The sequence below is a fragment of the Strigops habroptila genome, chromosome Z (assembly GCF_004027225.2).
Source record: "Strigops habroptila isolate Jane chromosome Z, bStrHab1.2.pri, whole genome shotgun sequence".
NCBI classification, from domain to species: domain Eukaryota; kingdom Metazoa; phylum Chordata; class Aves; order Psittaciformes; family Psittacidae; genus Strigops; species Strigops habroptila.
In genome coordinates, this window is record NC_044302.2 from 19,297,821 (window position 1) to 19,309,519 (window position 11,699).

An 11,699-nucleotide genomic window follows, 5' to 3' on the forward strand; every position below is an offset into this window, starting at 1 on the left:
GGTACTTCTTGGAGCACAGTGTGTTCAAGGCCCTCTTAAATTCAGGGAATGTTTGGCAATGACTTTGCTGCTCTACACTTAACAGTATTTTGTATGGAACATATTCTGAGACCTAGCATTTTATATGCTCTTTTTGTGTATGAATGCGTTCAATAGATTTTGAATATTTTATTGTCAAACTTTGATAACATAATAAAGTTGATCTAATATAGTTTGTCTCCTGTTGTGAATAACATGTTGTCTCACTGCTTGGGTGGAATGTCAACTTGCTGGTATTCTTCCCCCACAGATTTTTGGTGTCTCATTTTTCTCACAGTAATTGCTGCTTGGTTCATCTTCCAAATCGTCTACTGTCTTGTGATACATTTGGAGTTTTCTGTTAATTGTTCTTGAATTTACGGAGATGTGGGACTGCGATTACTCAATTTCTTTTGTTTGCTGCTTTCTTGCTCATCTTATGGAGAAAAAAAGTTCTTGAGGTGCCTCACACGTCTGTTTGGGTAATCATTTTGAAGTTAGTCCCTCAATCCTGAAGTGTCCCAAATGCTTGCAGTTGCCTTTTTACTGTTGGTTTCCAAACTGATACACAAGCTCATGCATGTAGACCATACAGTTTTATGATTGTATTAAACAATCTTTCTGCAATTAAAAATAGCGCATTGTGGCTCTGAAGAAACTCTTAACTGTAGACAATTAATCTGTAGGGGTCAAAAAAAAAACCTGGATGTGATCTCCCTTATCAAAGCAATCTAAATGCCTGTTGGGCAAGTGTAAGTCCTTTTGTGGCTGGCCTGGATGCTTCACTAACTTAAAGTACAAATGGTTGCTTATGACTCTCGAGAAAGAAGAAAAAGCAGCAAGGCTGAAACTTGCCTTGTGGGAGTTTCCTTCCCCCTGCCCCCATGTGATAAAGACTGTAACACAAGATGAGCGTTGATGGCTGCTGCTCCTCTCTGTGACCTAGATCCCTATTAATTGGACATCTTGTCCCAGTACAGTTCTTGTTTATGCCTTCCTCAAGGTTCATTGACCCCTTATGATTGCAGGAGAAAAGGGAATGTGGCCGCCTTCCAGCTCCCTATTAAACTGGGGGAAGTCCTGCAGTAAAGCAAGTTACTCCTGCACTAAAGCAAGTTAGTCCTCCACTGTGTCAATTCTTGGAAGGAGCTGGGAAGGCTGAGAGCATAGCGAAGGCGGGACAGAATGATAATGAGGCCTGGCTAGAGTGATGCCAAGCCGTGTGGGAGACTGCTGTCCTGTGCAATGCTAGAATACTGATCTAATGCTGGTGCTAGCTTGGGTTGTGCATCTTTCAAATAACAAAGTTATAGCTGCATATTGACTGATGCTATTTTGCTGTGCTATCTTAAACCCTTTCCTTAATTATGGGATCACAGTTTTGAGAAATGACATTGACTGTCTCTTTTGCTTGAATTAGTGTCGTGGTTTGAGCCCAGCTGGTAACTCAGAACCACACAGCCGCTCGCTCACTCCCCCCCCCCCCCCTTCTTCCTCCCCCCGCTCCCGGAGGGATGGGGAGGAGAATGGGAAGAATGTAACTCCCACGGGTTGAGATAAGAGCAGTCCCGCAACTAAGGTATAACACAAAACCACTACTGCTACCACCAATGATAATAACGATTAGTGAAATAACAAGGGGAGAGGATACAATTGCTCACCACCCGCCGACCGATACCCAGCCCGACCCGAGCAGTGATCTGGGCCTTCCGGGTAACTCCCCCCGGTTTATATACTGGGCATGACGTGCTGTGGTATGGAATACCCCTTTGGCTAGTTTGGGTCAGGTGTCCTGTCTCTGCTTCCTCCCGGCTTCCCCTCCTCCCTGGCAAAGCATGAGACTGAGAAAGTCCTTGGTTGGAATAAACATTACTTAGCAACAACTAAAAACATCGGTGTTATCAGCGTTGTTCCCAGGCTGAAAGTTAAAAAACACAACACTGCACCAGCTACTAAGCAGGAGAAAAATGACTGCTATAGCTGAACCCAGGACAGTATCCACCCCTTATTCCATACCATTCATGTCATGCTCAGATCCCACATCTCTCAGCACACCATCACCCCTGTCCCATATATACACATATATATACACCCACACCCACACACAGAGAAAGATATCGTTCCCTAGTCCATGGACCAATCCCTGTAAAATTGCTGAACTCATCCAGTCCATGATGTCAGGCTCCATCTCTTGTAATAGTCTTTCAGGGCAGGAGGGACGGTACATAGTGTTGGGTTGTTGCCTGCTGATGATACCGCCAAACTCATCTGGTCACTGCTGAGCTCGTCTGGTTTCCTCAAAATTCATTCTTTGTTGAGGTGATGATCGGAGGGAAGTCAGGGTCAATGGCTGGTGACCTGAAGATATCTAGCTGGTGGGCTATAAAAGTGTTATAGAGCAGGCAACAGCGTACAATTGAGTTCATTGGCTGTTTTCCCCCAAAATCAAATCCCCTTGAGGTACACATCGGACTTCCCCATCTTCCCGCATTACCCACCAAGTATATCCAGGTCCCTGAGCAAAAGCAACCCCACGAGTGGGTTTGCCTTTACCTGAAGCAGGAATAACCCAGACTGTCTTCCCCAACAAATTCTTTATGTGCACCACAGGAACTTTATCCCCCTCTACAGTACGTAAAAGTTCTGATTGGGCTGGGCCAGCCCTGTTGGCAGATCCCCTAGTGTTGACCAACCAGGTGGCTTTTGGTAAATGTGTATCCCAGTGTTTGAAAGTCCCACCACCCATTGCTCTCAGTGTAGTTTTTAACAGCCCATTGTACCGTTCGATTTTCCCAGAGGCTGGTGCATGGTAGGGGATGTGGTATACCCACTCAATGCCATGCTCTTTGGCCCAAGTGTCTATGAGGTTGTTCCGGAAATGAGTCCCATTGTCTGACTCAATTCTCTCTGGGGTGCCGTGTCGCCACAAGACTTGTTTCTCAAGGCCCAGGATAGTGTTCCGGGCAGTGGCATGGAACACAGCGTATGTTTCCAGCCAGCCGGTGGTTGCTTCCACCATGGTAAGCACATAGCGCTTGCCCTGGCGGGTTGGTGGGAGTGTGATATAGTCAATCTGCCAGGCCTCCCCATATTTGTACTTCAGCCATCGTCCTCCATACCAGAGAGGCTTTAACCGCTTGGCTTGCTTAATTGCAGCACATGTTTCACATTCGTGAATAACCTGGGCAATAGCGTCCATCGTTAAGTCCACCCCTTGATCACGAGCCCATCTATATGTTGCATCTCTGCCTTGATGGCCTGAGGTGTCATGGGCCCACCGGGCTAAAAATAATTCACCCTTATGTTGCCAATCCAAGTCCATCTGAGCCACTTTAATCTTAGCAGCTTTATCCACTTGCTGGTTATTCTGGTGTTCCTCAGTGGCCCGACTCTTGGGTACATGAGCATCTACGTGGCGTACCTTCACCACCAGGTTCTGCACCCGAGCAGCGATATCTTGCCACAATGCAGCAGCCCAGATGGGTTTACTTCTGCGTTGCCAGTTGCTCTGCTTCCATTGCTGCAACCACCCCCACAGGGCATTTGCCACCATCCATGAGTCAGTATAGAGATAAAGTACTGGCCATTTTTCTCGTTCAGCAATGTCCAAGGCCAGCTGGATGGCTTTCACCTCTGCAAATTGACTCGATTCACCCTCTCCCTCAGCAGTTTCTGCAACTTGTCGCAGGGGACTCCACACAGCTGCCTTCCATCTCCGATGCTTTCCCACAATACGGCAGGACCCATCAGTAAACAAGGCATATTGCTTTTCACTCTCTGACAGTTCATTATATGGTGGGGCCTCTTCAGCACGCGTCACCTCCTCTTCTGGTGACATCCCAAAATCTTTGCCCTCTGGCCAGTCCATGATGACTTCTAGAATTCCTGGACGACTGGGATTTCCTATTCGAGCTCGTTGTGTAATTAGTGCGGCCCACTTACTCCATGTAGCATCAGTTGCATGATGTGTAGAGGAGACCCTGCCTTTGAACATCCAGCCCAGCACAGGCAACCGGGGTGCCAGGAGGAGCTGCGCTTCAGTTCCAATCACTTCTGAGGCAGCTCGAACCCCTTCATAGGCTGCCAGTATCTCTTTTTCAGTGGGAGTATAGCTGGCCTCGGATCCTTTATATCCCCGACTCCAAAAGCCAAGGGGTCGACCTCGAGTCTCCCCTGGAGCTTTCTGCCAGAGGCTCCAGGTAGGACCATTCTCCCCAGCTGCGGTATAGAGCACATTTTTCACATCTGGCCCGGCCCGGACTGGTCCAAGGGCTACTGCATGAACTATTTCTCGTTTAATTTGTTCAAAGGCTTGTTGTTGCTCAGGGCCCCATTTGAAATCATTCTTCTTCCGGGTCACGTGGTAGAGAGGGCTTACAATCAGACTGTAATTTGGGATGTGCATTCTCCAGAACCCCACAACACCTAAGAAAGCTTGTGTTTCTTTCTTGTCAGTTGGTGGAGACATTGCTGTTATCTTGTTGATCACGTCTGAGGGGCTCTGGCGGCGTCCATCTTGCCATTTTATTCCCAAAAATTGAATCTCCTGTGCAGGTCCCTTGACCTTATTCCGTTTTATGGCAAAACCGGCCTTCAGCAGGATTTGGATTATTTTCCTCCCTTTCTCAAAAACTTCTTCCGCTGTATCACCCCACACGATGATGTCATCAATGTATTGCAGGTGTTCTGGAGCTTGCCCCTGTTCCAGTGCAGTCTGGATCAATCCATGCAGATGGTAGGGCTGTGTTTCCACCCCTGGGGCAGTCGGTTCCAAGTGTACTGGACGCCCCTCCAAGTGAAAGCAAACTGTGGCCTGCATTCTGCTGCCAAAGGGATTGAGAAAAATGCATTGGCAATGTCAATTGTGGCATACCACTTGGCTGCCTTTGACTCCAGTTCATACGGAAGTTCTAACATGTCCAGTACGGCAGCACTCAATGGTGGTGTGACTTCGTTCAGGCCACGATAGTCTACTGTTAATCTCCACTCTCCATTAGACTTTTGCACTGGCCATATGGGGCTATTAAAGGGTGAGCGGGTCCTGCTGATCACTCCTTGGCTCTCCAGTCTGCGGATCAGCTTATGGATGGGAATCAAGGAGTCTCGGTTGGTGCGATATTGCCGCCGGTGCACTGTTGTGGTCGCAATTGGCACTTGTTGTTCTTCGACCTTCAGCAACCCCACAACAGAAGGATCCTCTGAGAGACCGGGTAAGGTGGACAGCTGCTTAATTTCCTCTGTCTCCAAGGCAGCGATACCAAAAGCCCATCTATACCCTTTTGGGTCTTTGAAATACCCTCTCCTGAGATAGTCTATGCCAAGGATGCATGGAGCCCCTGGACCAGTTACAATGGGGTGCTTTTGCCACTTCCTCCCAGTCAGGCTGATTTCAGCTTCCAGCATAGTTAACGCTTGGGATCTTCAGTCTTCATTTGTCTTTCCATAATACTGTCGTGGTTTGAGCCCAGCCGGTAACTCAGCACCACACAGCCGCTCGCTCACTCCCCCCCTTCTTCCTCCCCCCGCTCCCGGAGGGATGGGGAGGAGAATCGGAAGAATGTAACTCCCATGGGTTGAGATAAGAACAGTCCCGCAACTAAAGTATAATACAAAACCACTGCTGCTACCACCAATGATAATAATGATCAGTGAAATAACAAGGGGAGAGGATACAATTGCTCACCACCCGCCGACCGATACCCAGCCCGACCCGAGCAGTGATCTGGGCCTTCCGGGTAACTCCCCCCGGTTTATATACTGGGCATGACGTGCTGTGGTATGGAATACCCCTTTGGCTAGTTTGGGTCAGGTGTCCTGTCTCTGCTTCCTCCCGGCTTCCCCTCTTCCCTGGCAAAGCATGAGACTGAGAAAGTCCTTGGTTGGAATAAACATTACTTAGCAACAACTAAAAACATCGGTGTTATCAGCGTTGTTCCCAGGCTGAAAGTTAAAAAACACAGCACTGCACCAGCTACTAAGCAGGAGAAAAATGACTGCTATAGCTGAACCCAGGACAATTAGTTTTCCTCCAAACTTCTAGCTTAATAGTTTCCTTTGAAGACTAATTTACTTTGTGGTCATTCAGATCAACAAACAAGAATTTAATGCAATGTTTAGTTCCCAAATCAGCATTCTTCAGGCAAAAGCAGAACGTAATACGAACCCAGAAAATCAAGGAAATTAATACACAATGTTTTCATCAAAATACTGATGTTAAGTTTGTCTTAATGGTTTATCTGCATTGATGTTGCTTTCCAACTTCTTGTTCTATACCATGCAGCAGCTGAGCAGAATATCCTAATCCTGAACTCTTTTCCTTCGCATGACATGTGATAACTGATTTTGTGTGAATAGTTTAGCAAGGTAACTTCATTTCAGGTTTTAGGGCTTATTTTGCAAATAGTTAAAGTTTAAGTTATTACCCCCACCTCAGTAGATTTAGAAGCAATAGTACTTGGTAATCTTGAATTTTTAATTTGTTACCAGTATTGCATGCACTGAAAAGGTGCTTGATGTGGATCAGTTTCATTCTCAGCTAACAATCATAAAAAAATAATCTGTTCTTTCTACAGTCATCTCTGTGGACTGGAGCAAATTCTTAAATTCAGGTTTTAACCAAAAACTGCACAACATGTTATACTGCTGAAAACCCAGAAAGCAGGTAATTTAAAATGTTAAGGTATTGGACAGCCAAAGTGTAAATAAAATACTTCGGTAGCCTTGTAAGCTGTAGCTAGTGAACTAATGAACCTCTGTACTTGTGTTACCTGGATACATAAATCCTTGGCCTAGTTACAAAATTATTTCTTTTATGTGAAGGAAAGCAATTTTGTGATGCAAAAGAAAATGAGATCTCTCCTTTTGTAGAAAGACTGTTTAGCATGAAAAACACAAAAAAAGGCTCAGAAGCTGGAAAAGATGGAAAAGTACAGTAAGGTAAAATAAGACGAACAGCAGTAATATGCAGTTTTTAATGAAATTTAAAAACTGAATCACTTTAGTAGATTAAAAATGCAAATAGAAAATATAATTTGATGACTTTGTCAAAGAATCTAAGTAGAAACTCTGACAATTCTTCAACAGCCCAGTTTATGCAGTGACTAATTAGTTTCAATGGACAGTGAATTTGAGGAAGTCACACATTTTATGTATCAGCCTGAGATTGACTACTGTTACTTGAAGAACTTGGATATCTAGGCTTTTGCTAAACAGGCTTTTGCTAACTCTGTGAGAGTTAGCTTGTGTTCGTGTGTGCACCATTGAGCCTTAATAGTGAAAACCACTAAATTGTTTTGCTACTCTTTGACAACCAAAACAGGCAAAAAACCCAAAACCATAAAACATGCCCCTGCGCCATCCCATTTTGAATGTCTTTTGATATGTATTAAGAGAATGAAATGAGTAATAATTTTCCTATCTGTTACACTTCAACACTGTTCCTATCATACGCACCAAAGACTAGCTGCCTCAGTGGAAAAAGTGCTGAAGCCGGTTGCTGTTTCTTTCCCAGGCTTCACAACCACTATGAACCCCGTGCTCCTGCAGTGCAGTGAGGGTGACTGAGCCTGTGTGACTGTGCCTAGGAGATCTTTATGCTCAGTTATTTCTGTTCCTCATTATGCCTTGACAGCAAGCTAACTCTTTGTCAAACATGGATATGGAGGTAACTAACGCAGTGGACAGCCAAAGGCACAAACTTTCAAGATAAACAGGCTTTATGAACCAATATAAAGTAAATATTAATGTTCAGCTGGAACTTCAGAGGGTATGGCTCTGATAGCTATCAAAGACAAAGTAAAAACTATTTTGAACGTTAAAGCCAAATCAAAACAATCCTTGATTTTTGCCTGTAATCAAAGCTTGGGGGCAGAGGGCACAAGATGTTGCTTCTAGCACTTTTCATAACAGTTGTAATCCTGTCTTTCTGGTAACTTGCTGCATTGCCTTGAGCAGAACTTTATCATCAGTTTTACTTTTTCCTGCTTACTGTTAATTCCAGGGCTACATTCTTAGTGATCAGTGACTTCTGAGCTTTTTGCGTTTGTTTATTTAAATCTGTCTCAAAAGATGAGGGTTTAGAAGGTAATGGACTTTTATTGGGGAGGAATTACTGAAGACTCAGGGGCATCATGATCTTGAGGCTGTAACTCCGTCATCAATTTCTTATGGAAATTTTTAGAAAGCATACATTGACTTTGTCTAGAAATACCTGGGAAGTTTGGAATTCAAACACTGGCAACAGCAGCTAAAATCATAGCTTCCTTCCTGGGACACGCTACTGTTTGGGTTAGAATTCTGTGTGCCAGGGGCTCTTCTTGCCATTGAAATCAGTGTTTCACTTCTGCGAAATATCCATATGACTGTAAGCACGTTTTTGTAAAGAGGAACACTGTTTTGCGCAAACTTTAGCTCTGGCTTCGCGGTACAAAAAAGGATCCACTAGAGGGAGGAAGATGTCAACAAATGCTCAGGTGTGATGCCCTGGCAATGAATGGCAAAGCTTGGTCATGGCAGTGAAGGTCAATGGGGAAGAAAAACATACTTTAGCACGATGTCATCAAGGAAATTTATTTACTGGACCTTAATCCAATATATTTTAATGACAAATATGCGGCACTGTTTGTCTATTTCAGTCTGCCCAATCTCCATTAGAAAGGGGTGATTTAGAGTACACAGAACAATTTGTAAATGGGACTAAGTTAAGACTGAAGTGCCTCATGTCCTGCAGAAATCTCTTTGGTGAAACAAAACGAGTTCCTGGCGAACTAAATTAAGAGGAGTAACATCTAGTTTGTTCTGATGCCATTTATTTCAAGACACATCCTAGATGTGAGACAAATTCAATAATAAAAACCCCTCTACTCTTTGGGCAAGAAATATGTTTGCGTAGTCTTTTGTACTAGTAGCCATCCTCAGCAGCCTGTAGCATCAGAGATTTGTGAACCTCAGACAATCTGAAGGCATTAATATTATGTGTTTCACATGTCCTATAGGTTTTGTCTTTGAGTTGTTGTTGTTTTCTTTTTTTTAAACTTGTATGTGAGCAGCTAGAACTGACTGGAGGGTGCTTCTAATTTTACAATGACTGTGATCCTCTATTCTTCTTGGGAGATGAAAAATGGGAGACTTAATGAATACAAGTATACAAATCTTTGTCATTTCTTTGGTTTTCCTTGTTCAGATATACTATGATTTTCTTCCTCAAAACTCTGAATACTTTTTGGTTTATAACTCTGCTGTGTGGGTGAGCTGGTTGAACAATGACACGAATGATTCTCATAAACCTGACAAGAACTGTGACTTGTATGGTTTGAGCTGACATAGTGCATACTTTAATGATCTATATTAAAAATGCAGTAGAGGGCAATAGTAGGTAAGTTAGAGTTGGGTTTTGGGTTTTTTTTTGTAATGTTGAATGGCATCTGTATTAATTTCACTCGAGAAATCCAGGATTACAAGGAAATGAAGACCTAAGGTTGATATCCACAAAATGCTTCCTGTCCTGGAGCAATTGTCCCTACGCAGATTCTGCTTTTGGAGGAATGTTAAATAGTAAGGTAAGATTGCTCTATCTGACATAAATAGCAAGAAACATCAGCTTGATTCAAACTCTGAGTAAAAGAATCTGAAGCATGAATTATATACCTACTCCCCTCCTCATGCTCAGATTAAAGCACATATTGGACGTTGGTGTCAGAAATCTGAGCATTAAGTGCAGTGGCTGGGTACCAACAATGAAGCATGTATCTACACTTGTTACAGTTACAGTGCTGTAACCACTGGCTTAGACCTAGTAACCTTTCTGAGAATACAGAATTACTGATCAAGCTGCAATCGCATGTATAACTACAAATGTCACCTTATGTAAGTAAAGTAGAAGTATCCACAGTCATCAAGCCAGAAAATAAATTCAGCTGCATGAAAATACTGTGCCTACAGGCTAAGTATTTTCATCAGTACTATTATTATTGAAATTGTGCTGTGTCTGAGGTAGTCAAAGAGATTCTCGCAGAGGTCTAAGCAGTTTGATTAAGATGAGCCAGGAATACTGCTGTTATTTTAGCTGTGCCAACAGATTCTTTGTACCTGTATAAAAAAAGGCAAGATAAGAGTACAGGAAATCTCACTAGATACTTAAACTATTATGACCAGGGCAGATTAAAGAGGACAGTGTGTCCTGGGTTCAGCTGTAACAGTTCTTTTACTCCTTCCTAGTAGCTGGTGCAGTGCTATGTTTCGGCTTTAGTCTGAGAACAATGCTGATAACATACCGATGTTTTAGTTATTGCTAAGTAATGCTTACCCTGAACAAGGACTTCTCAGTCTTATGCTCTGCCAGTGATGCGGGGCAGAGTGTCTGCAGTGCCATGTCACCACAAGACTTGTTTCTCAAGGCCCAGGATAGTGTTCTGGGCAGTGGTGTGGGGCACAGCGTATGTTTCCAGCCAGCCGGTGGTTGCTTCCACCATGGTAAGCACATGGCGCTTGCCTTGGCGGGTCGGTGGGAGTGTGATATAGTCAATCTGCCAGGCCTCCCCATATTTGTACTTCAGCCATCGTCCTCCATACCAGAGAGGCTTTAACTGCTTGGCTTGCTTAATTGCAGCACATGTTTCACATTCATGAATAACCTGGGCAATAGCGCCTATTGTTAAGTCCACCCCTTGATCACGAGCCCATCTATATGTTGCATCTCTGTCTTGATGGCCTGAGGTGTCATGGGCCCACCAGGCTAAAAATAATTCACCCTTATGTTGCCAATCTAAGTCCATCTAAGCCACCTCAATCTTAGCAGCTTTATCCACTTGTTGGTTGTTCTGGTGTTCCTCAGTGGCCCGACTCTTGGGTACATGAGCATCTACGCGGAGTACTTTCACCACCAGGTTCTGCACCCGAGCAGCGATATCTTGCCACAGTGCAGCAGCCCAGATAGGTTTACCTCTGCGTTGCCAGTTGCTCTGCTTCCATTGCTGCAACCACCCCCATAGGACATTTGCCACCATCCATGAGTCAGTATAAAGTGCTGGCCACTTTTCTTGTTCAGCAATGTCCAAGCCCAGCTGGATGGCTTTCACCTCTGCAAACTGACTCGACTCGCCCTCTCCTTCAGCAGTTTCTGCAACTTGTCATAGGTGACTCCATACATACTCATACTGTTACATATGAATTTCAGTGGAATCTGAAAACAGATCTGAGAAAAAAGGCTGGCAAGGCGCAGTAATAAGGGGTTCCTGCCTATCCACATGGCAAGGGCATACTTTCACTGACCAAACCAAAACATGTACCTGTAGGTTCCAAAACATGGATTGGTCACCACTGCTTTATACAGTTCAGGTGTTTGGAAGGATCTTTGCAAGCTGAAATTGTGTGGTGAAGTGGTAAGGAGGTTTTAGTGAGGGTAAAATTATAAAGCAAAGAATGTAATAATCTGTGGTATGTGTGTGAAATCCTTGCTTCTTTTGTACCTCCTTCAGTCTTGAGCTCTTGCAGTATTTCTAGATGAAGGCAACTACTTTGTCCCTATTTGACATAAAGACAGAGATAACCTGTTCAGTTTCCTTTAGTCAGAATCTAATTGTGTACCTTTAACTCCAAAGTTAATGACCAGAGCACTAAACCATCTTCAATCTACAGAAGAAATAATTTTCTAGTGAGTATGGGCAAAGCTGGCATGCTATTCT

The 11,699-nt window shown here is 44.0% G+C and overlaps 1 long non-coding RNA gene across 1 annotated transcript; it reads right to left on the reverse strand.

Moving 5' to 3' along the window:
* Positions 1 to 153: 153 nt before the first annotated feature.
* LOC115619751 lies at positions 154 to 5,734 on the reverse strand. Its single transcript, XR_003995106.1, has 2 exons — positions 5,702 to 5,734; positions 154 to 698 (listed from the first exon to the last, which is right to left on the reverse strand). It is a non-coding gene; the product is annotated as an uncharacterized LOC115619751 (long non-coding RNA).
* Between the last annotated feature and the right edge of the window lie 5,965 nt (positions 5,735 to 11,699).